Genomic DNA, 8,143 nt, shown 5'->3' on the forward strand with positions numbered 1-8,143 from the left:
GACATTTTTTTGCTGTTTTTTGAACAAACTTATAGGTGAATGTCGCTACTGGCGTGCAAATACATACCCAAAATAACTTTATCAAAGTCACTTTCAGATACCCAGATTTCTCACGTACATTATAGTTACCGAAACAGCTATTAAATTGCATTTAAAGATGTAACATTAGTATTAACCTATGGTAAACCAATAATAAGACTAAAATGACACCTTCTAGGGGAATAATATTCAATATTTTCACTAATTTTGAAGGCATAGTAGTCAGCATGTTGTACTGTGGATCTATAGGTCTATCGTTTACTGAAAAAAAAGTGTTTCACTCTTGAATTCAGACAAGATTTGACAGTCGGTGCTATTGACCAGCTGCTTTCCCTGTAATTACGGTCAATATATCAGTTCATAATTAAGGACGACTAGTGAAGATGGCCCTTGGGTAGCTTTGCGCGATTATCCTAAAAAAAGATACTAATTTTGATCATAATTCCAACAAATTTATATTCGAGAAAACTGAGAAGTTGCGCGCACGCACACACACACACATGCTTATGAATAATTTTTTGTTTTATAAATGGCTTTCGCATAATACACAGGTTCTGGGAATTGGTTAGTCCCTGCATTCACTTTCGAGCAAACCTTATTAAATATGTGATAGCATTTCTGTTGACAGTTCTGTTTTTTTCTCTTAATATGTTTGCTGTGGCCAATATGAAAATAATTCCTTATAACAGAAGCCAAACTTATTAAAGAGGAAAGAGAGATAAAATATGTTATTCGTTCGATTGAAATTAACGAAAATATGCTAACAATATAGCTTTTCAGCGAATAGAAGTGTTATTAGTGTCTTGCTTAATATATAATTAGTATATGTTTTTATTTTGGAACAATTTATACTGAACTTATCAAACTTTCTTACACGTTACTGTAGTTACATTGGTGGTTTTAGTTACCCAGTTCTAAACTTATCAAACGTTGTTATACGTTACTGTAGTTACATTGGTGGTTTTAGTTACCCAGTTCTAAAGTTATCAAACATTCTTACACATTACTGTAGTTACATTGGTGTTTTAGTTACCCAGTTCTAAACTTATCAAACGTTCTTACACGTTACTGTAGTTAGATTGGTGGTTTTAGTTACCGAGTTCTAAACTTATCAAACGTTTTACACGTTACTGTAGTTACATTGGTTTTAGTTACCCAATTCTAAACTTATCAAACGTTGTTACACGTTACTGTAGTTACATTGGTGGTTTTAGTTACCGATTTCTAAACTTATCAAACGTTCTTACACGTTACGGTAGTTACATTGGTGGTTTTAGTTACCGAGTTCTAAACTTATCAAACGTTCTTAACATTACTGTAGTTACATTGGTGGTTTTAGTTACCGAGTTCTTTTAGATTGTATAGTTTGAAAACAAAATTCATTTTCTTAGTTCTTACGTTATTTGGATACTTCGTCTGAATTTGTCCAGTTACAAAAAAATAATTATTATTATTCCTTGTTGCTAAGGGAACTAGGGTCTGACATGTCCTGGTGACTAGAATGCTCGACTGGCAATCTGCAGGTCATGTGTTTAAATCCAGTCGCTGAACATGCTCACTTTTTCAGCCATGGAGATGTTATAATATGTGTGTCAATCCCACTTTCATTGTTAATGATTAGCCCAAGAGTTGACAGTGTGTGAAGTTGAATAATTGCCTTCCCTCTAGTTTATCATTTTTAAATTAGTGACGATAACCCTCATTTAGATCACAGATAACTCTCATTTAGCAGTGCATGAAGTTCAACAAACAAAACAAACGAGCTAAAGAAACTTACTATGAAATGTTCATAATATGAGCTCTATTAAACAGATACAGTGAGAAAGAACTTTAAACAACAGTTATCATTGTTCATTTTTAAAAAAAAAAACATTTAGGAGAGTTCATGAAAACAGTAAAAAGATATTTCTTATCCTGAGTAAATATCAATTTTATGTATTTTTGTATAGTACTTTGACAGCCATGGTTAATCATGTCAAACTTAGTGAAGTTTTAAGATAATTTTTTTTTACTCTTATTTTGTTAGATGATATCCACTCCTCATCTCTGAAGCTGTGTTCTAATAAAAGAAATCTTGTGACACACTTTATTATTTAGAAAGAAGCTAGTTGCACAATTAAAGTTATTTTATAATTAATTAATGTCTATACCAACATTAATGTAAATTAATGAATGTGGACAGGTGTAAATATTTCACAGAGAAGAAATTTAATAGTCAGAATTTTATGTAGATCAATTTTTAATTGAGGATTCTGCAATGCAATTAATAGTATAGAAAAATTATGTTACTGTTTAACTATACCAAGGCAAATTGTACAGCTAGTTTTTTATAAATGTAGTTAATGAGTTCTTTATGAGATTTTATTAGTAATATCAGTGAAATTATATTGGTTTGAATTTATATCCCAACCTATTCAATAAATCTGAAAGAAGATTAAATCAGAAAAATTGCATCCAGTCAGGAAGTTTGTACCAAAAAAGCAGGATATAAAAAGTTGTTAAACTTTAGGAAGGCTGCTTATCAGCAGGAGTTCTGTTTGATATATTTTATTTCTGTGCGTGTGCGCTACAAGCCTCAACATGGTACTTCAGACTGTCAAATACTTGAAGTTTTAGTGATTCATAGGGACAAAGAGGCTTGCTAATTTGTTTAAAAGAAATGGTACGGAAACTATGTAACATTTAAACAAAAACCCTTGATGCACTTAAAAACACATATATAAAATTTTGATGTACATTAAATTTAAACTAACTTAAAAGTGTTTTAGTTTAACATTTGAGGGATTTAATATACTATTTGATACTTGGATCATAACAAATGTGTAGTCTTCTCATTTAAGGTAGACATGTTAAACCTTGGCTATCCATTTGAGGATGTAATGTTGATAAACTTTGTAATGTTCAATGCTTTATTTAACTCACAAAGCCTACATGTTCTTAGCTTTCACGTTTTTAGCATTCTTCAGTGTATGTAAAGTCTGACAAAATAGTACTATTAGTGCTGTTAGAATACTTATAAAGTGAATGTAGAAGAAGGTCATCTTGGAATTCTGTCTTGATGAATGAGATTAGATTTGGAGTAGATTTCTTCTCACTTTGATTAGAACTCTATGTTGTGAAACTTCTTGATATCCAGCTGGTAAAGGGGCAAGTTAACTATATCTAAATGTAAGGGAAGTTGGAAATCTTTATACAGTTAGAGATTTTGTCATAAGAAATTGATGAATTTGTATGTCATATAGTGGTTAAAATTCTATTATATTTTTTCTTACTGGAAACCCATAAAGTGCCAGGAAATAAAGGTTTGATAAAAGTTATTATTGCGGTGTAATTCCACAAAACCTACCAATGTGTGAAAATGATTTAGGTTTGGAATATTAAATATATTACAAATACATGTACAGTCAGTCTGTCTTATGTCTTCATCAGAATTAGTGATTAAGTTAAACTTTGGTGTAATTGGTTTTCAAAAATGGGCAGGGCATTACAATCTTTTGTAATTCACATCTCATTGGTATAATGCCTAAATATATAAAAAGATCTTTAATGATGGTTTAGACTAATTAAACAAGATGATGTTCTTCCAACAGACATTGAAATAATTGACAGTTCTGAGAATTCAGCCAATTCTCTGAAGTTTAAGAGTTCCAGGAAGTGACTGAAATATATTCCTCTGTATTTATCCCAAGGCAGCATTGTCCATTTATAGGAACTTGTTCATAAAAAAAAAAGAGAGAGACAAAAAAAAAAGTCTATATGTTTTTATATTGTGGATAAGTAGTGGTATACATGCTTAACTTTTCAGCTTTATATTGCAGGATGTTTATTTTCATGGTCATTTAACCTCTGAAACTGTTATCAATGTACAATCATATATTTGACATATATAGCAGATTATAAAAACAATAACTTCAAAAACAAAGTTTAATTTAGATGTATTTACAGGAATAGTGTGGAAAGTGATAAGCTGTTTGTACCAGAAGGAAATGCAAGACTCTTATATATGACTATCATCAATTTTTAAAAGTTACAGTATAAGTGGAAAATACTTAAGTCGAGAAGCTACTACTTTCACTATTTTTTTAAAATAGTGTAATATTCAAAACAAGAATGATGCAAATGAAGAAGTATTACATCTACTTTTGATAACATGAGAAAATATAGAAGTATTCTGATTATTATAAAGATAAACTAAATATCAAATAAGTAAGAAAAAAAAACATGTTACTTTTGATAACATATCAGCTGTAGTTAGTTTTTTTTATTAATGTGTTTACAGTTGTTTAGAGGCTTAGTTATATAAGTTTAACAGTAAGACCTCTTATTTTTCAGAGATTAATTTTGGTTCAAAATATGGACAACCAATTATATTGTTGTCAATAGGCTACTTGTATGTATTGTTGATTATTTATTCCCAGGCTACTATGGTTAAGAGTAGTGTAAGTATTAAGCACTCACAACTTGTAAGGTGCAATTGGTGCAAGGAGTGGGTTTTATTTGGGACTGATATGCACATTTAAGGAATCTAGTAGTGAAGTTGTACAACTTGTTTCTAGAGTTTGCAGGTTGGAGGAGAAATTGTAGATTTTTCCTAAATATGGTAGATGCTATGGATAAAGAGAAGGGTAAACTGCAAGAAATGGCACCAGGATTTAAAGAGTAAATTAGTTTTTTTGCATGTGAAGGATAAAGTGGCTAATAATGACAGTTAAAAACAGTACAAATAGGGCTAGTGGTAGTGGATTTAATTATAATGAGCAGGTTCTATTAAGTAACAGATTTCAACTTTTAGTTTGTGCAGATAATTAATACTAGGAGGGATGAAAGCATAAGGTTACTGTTGTAGGAGATTCTTTAGTATGGTATGTGGGGTAAATAGGGAGAAAATGATTATATCCAGGTGAAAGGGTGGAGATTGTAACTGACAGAGCAAGTGATATAGCAAAAGGTGCTAGAAGTAATGCAGTTTTTGTAGTGCACATATTGGCTAATGATGTAGGAAAGGGTAGGTCAGAGGAATTAATTGTTAAGTACAAGGCATTAGTAAAGGCCTTTAAAGAGAAGGACCATAATAACTTAATTCTGTCAGGGATACTGCGAAGACTAAGATATGGTGATGAAATTATAAGTTGGCCCTAGGGCCGAAAACTAGGCTTAGGTTAACATGTAAGGATGAACTAGTTGGCTGTTTGAATTTATGGTATTAGTTCAGGGGGAAAAGGTTGCTTTTTGAATTTACATTTAAATAGAGTAAGGGGCTGGTTTGTTTCCAAGGGCTATTAACTATAAGGGTAAGTTTAAACTAGGAATAGAGAGCCACTTGCTACTATTTTTTCTATGTCTTTGAATAGGAAGCAGTTGCTAGAAGATTGGAAGTTGGTCATCAAAGTTACTCCTCTTTTTAGTGAGGTCATAAATATTGTTCCAGTAATTATAGGCCTATTAGTCTTACATCAGTGATGGGAAAAGTTTTTGAAAGTCTGATAAAAGATGCTTTGTAAAGTCATTTAACAAAGTTTGAAATTTTGCTCAATAGTTAGCATGGTTTCACTAGGGGAAAATCTTGTTTTACTAATCTTTTGACATTGTTTGAAGAGGCTACTGTTTATGTAGATGAGGGTATAAATGTGGATTTAGTATGGATTTTCAGAAAACATTTGACAAAGGGCCACATAAAAGCTAGTTAAAAAGTTATCTCTTTTAGATGTGGAGAATAAGTTGGCTCATTGGATAGAAATTTAGCTGGATGGAAAAAAGTAGAAGATTATAAATGGAATTTATTCAAACTTGATTAATGTCATGAGTTGGGTATCTCAGGGCTCAGTATTAAGACTTTTGCTCATTTTAATTTACATCAGTGATACACGTATAGATGAAGGAATGGTTAATATATTATTAAGTTTGCTAATGAGATTAAATTTTGGATGCTGCTGCTTTACAAAAGTATTTAGATTATTTGGTGAGTTGGTCAAATAAATGGCTGGTGGCTTTTAATTATAATAAATGGAAGGTAATGCATGTAGGATATCTCAATTTGAATTATGAATATAATTTTGATGGGATAACTTTAACAGATGTTGGTGTTCTGGTTTGATCAGTCTCTTAAGCCATCCAAGCAAGCTAGTTGCAGGACAAATGTGATTTTAGATTGTATCTACAGAAATACTGAATACAAATCTAAAGAGATATAATCTCATTGGCTAGGCCACATCCAGAATACAATGTTCAGTCTTTGGCTCCTTACCTTAGAAGGGACATTGAAGTCTTGGAAAGGGCTTAGAGGAGGGCTGTTAGGATGATACTTAGGATGGAAAGGTTGTCATACAAGGATAAGTTAAAATTTCTGGATTTGTTTTATCTTGAAAAAATTAAGAGTTAGAGGAGATCTGATTGAGGTGTTTAAGATTGTTAAGTGGATTGATAGCATTGTGATGCATCATCTTTATTTTGTATTGAATGGTGAAACTAAGGGACACAAATATAAATTTTCCCAAAAAGTTGTCTTCAGCTAAGACAGCTTTTTTTCTTCTAACAGGATGGTTAGCCTTTGAAACGAGTAACCTTCAAATGTAGTAGATGTGTTAAGCGAGTTTAAGGGAAACCTTGATACAAATTTGAATGATAAGGGCTGGCTTTTAGTTTGTAGTGTTTAGTTTGATTTAGTGGGTTGGCCAAACTAGATGGACTAAAAGGTCCTGTGTTTTTCTTCACTGTTGTGTAATGCTATTTCAAATCATTTTATCAACAAAAAACTAATAAAGTTAGTCTGTAGGGTTATTGTTCTTAGATTTCTTAGCCAATCAATATTATTATACACTTATGAAGGTTTTTATAAATTTTATTCTGACAGGTTAATTTTGTTTGTCTCTTATGTTTAAGTAATTGTTTCCAGAAAGACATTCAAAGGTCTGATTTGTTTCTGTAATAAATGGTGTGATATCAGCTATAATGTTTTAAATGTGAATTGCACACCACTGAAAGTTAACTGTGAAAATGATAGGGTAAAAATAAAATATGATTCCCAGAAGCTTTCTCAGACTTGTCAAGTTTGTTATGTTTTTACTTTTAAACATCTCAATCCAGGAACAAGAACTACTTAGAAGAATCATTGATAAGTTATAGTGTCACTTGTGTTAATTGGTTGTTTTCTTTATAATTTTTCTATTTCCTTTATGCCTTGTTCTGTTCTAACTGATAGAATACCATAATTATCAGAATATAAGCAATGGCTGGGACTGAATAGAAATACTTGTGAACAGAATTTTTTTTTTCTATTTTCCTCGAGAAAAAATGCATTTAAAGCACAGCCTTCAGATAATTGCTTTTCAATTTTAAGTTTAATTTTATGCTATTAATACAATCTAAAGGAAAATAGTGATGATCTGAAGTTAAGGATGTAATTAATGTAAAATGAGTTCAGGCACTCCTTTTGTTAAATTCAGGTTTTTCTCTCTGGAATTTTGAGTTTTTTTTTATTTTTGTTAATTCACATTAACAAGAAACAATACGTGTCCATTAAACAACATAAATTTAAAGGTTGTGTTTGTATTAGAGTGTTCTTGAAGTTGAATTTCAACTTAGTTTCAAGTTAAATCAGAAATAACTGTATTTGATTAGAATATTTTTTTGAAATATGTTATATCCAGAAATACTGATTTTTAGAGCACATGAAGTTTAATAAATGTTTAAAACTATTCATCTTCTTAATCATATGAGTGTAGATATGCAGCTTTTCTATTATTGTCTAGTCCAGCGGTTCCCAACCTTTTCACCACCAAGGACCCCCATGTTCTTTAAAAGATTCCATCTACCCAACAAACTGTTTTTCTTACTAATAATTAACTTGTTTTTCCATTTTTCACTATCAAATAAAAGACATATATAACTGAGTGTGCAATTAAAAGGACAGCAGAATTAAAAAACTTACTTGTTTAATGAGATCGTGTTATCTTCACAGACCCCCAGGGGTCCGGGGACCACAGGTTGGGAACCACTGGTCTAGTGTTTTGCTTTTTTTTTAACCTAAACTACATTATCATTTAATCAGTTTTAATATTGATGGAGTTTGCCTAGTCGTGGGAGGCAAGGCACACAGGGGGATAGG

The 8,143-nt window shown here is 31.3% G+C and overlaps 1 protein-coding gene across 1 annotated transcript in view; it reads left to right on the forward strand.

The window, feature by feature from the left end:
* Window positions 1-8,143, forward strand: part of LOC106468845 (disco-interacting protein 2-like) — a 100,538-nt gene that overhangs the window by 41,622 nt on the left and 50,773 nt on the right.

Source organism: Limulus polyphemus, unplaced genomic scaffold, assembly GCF_000517525.1.
Source record: "Limulus polyphemus unplaced genomic scaffold, Limulus_polyphemus-2.1.2 Scaffold92, whole genome shotgun sequence".
Classification (NCBI taxonomy): Eukaryota; Metazoa; Arthropoda; class Merostomata; order Xiphosura; family Limulidae; genus Limulus; species Limulus polyphemus.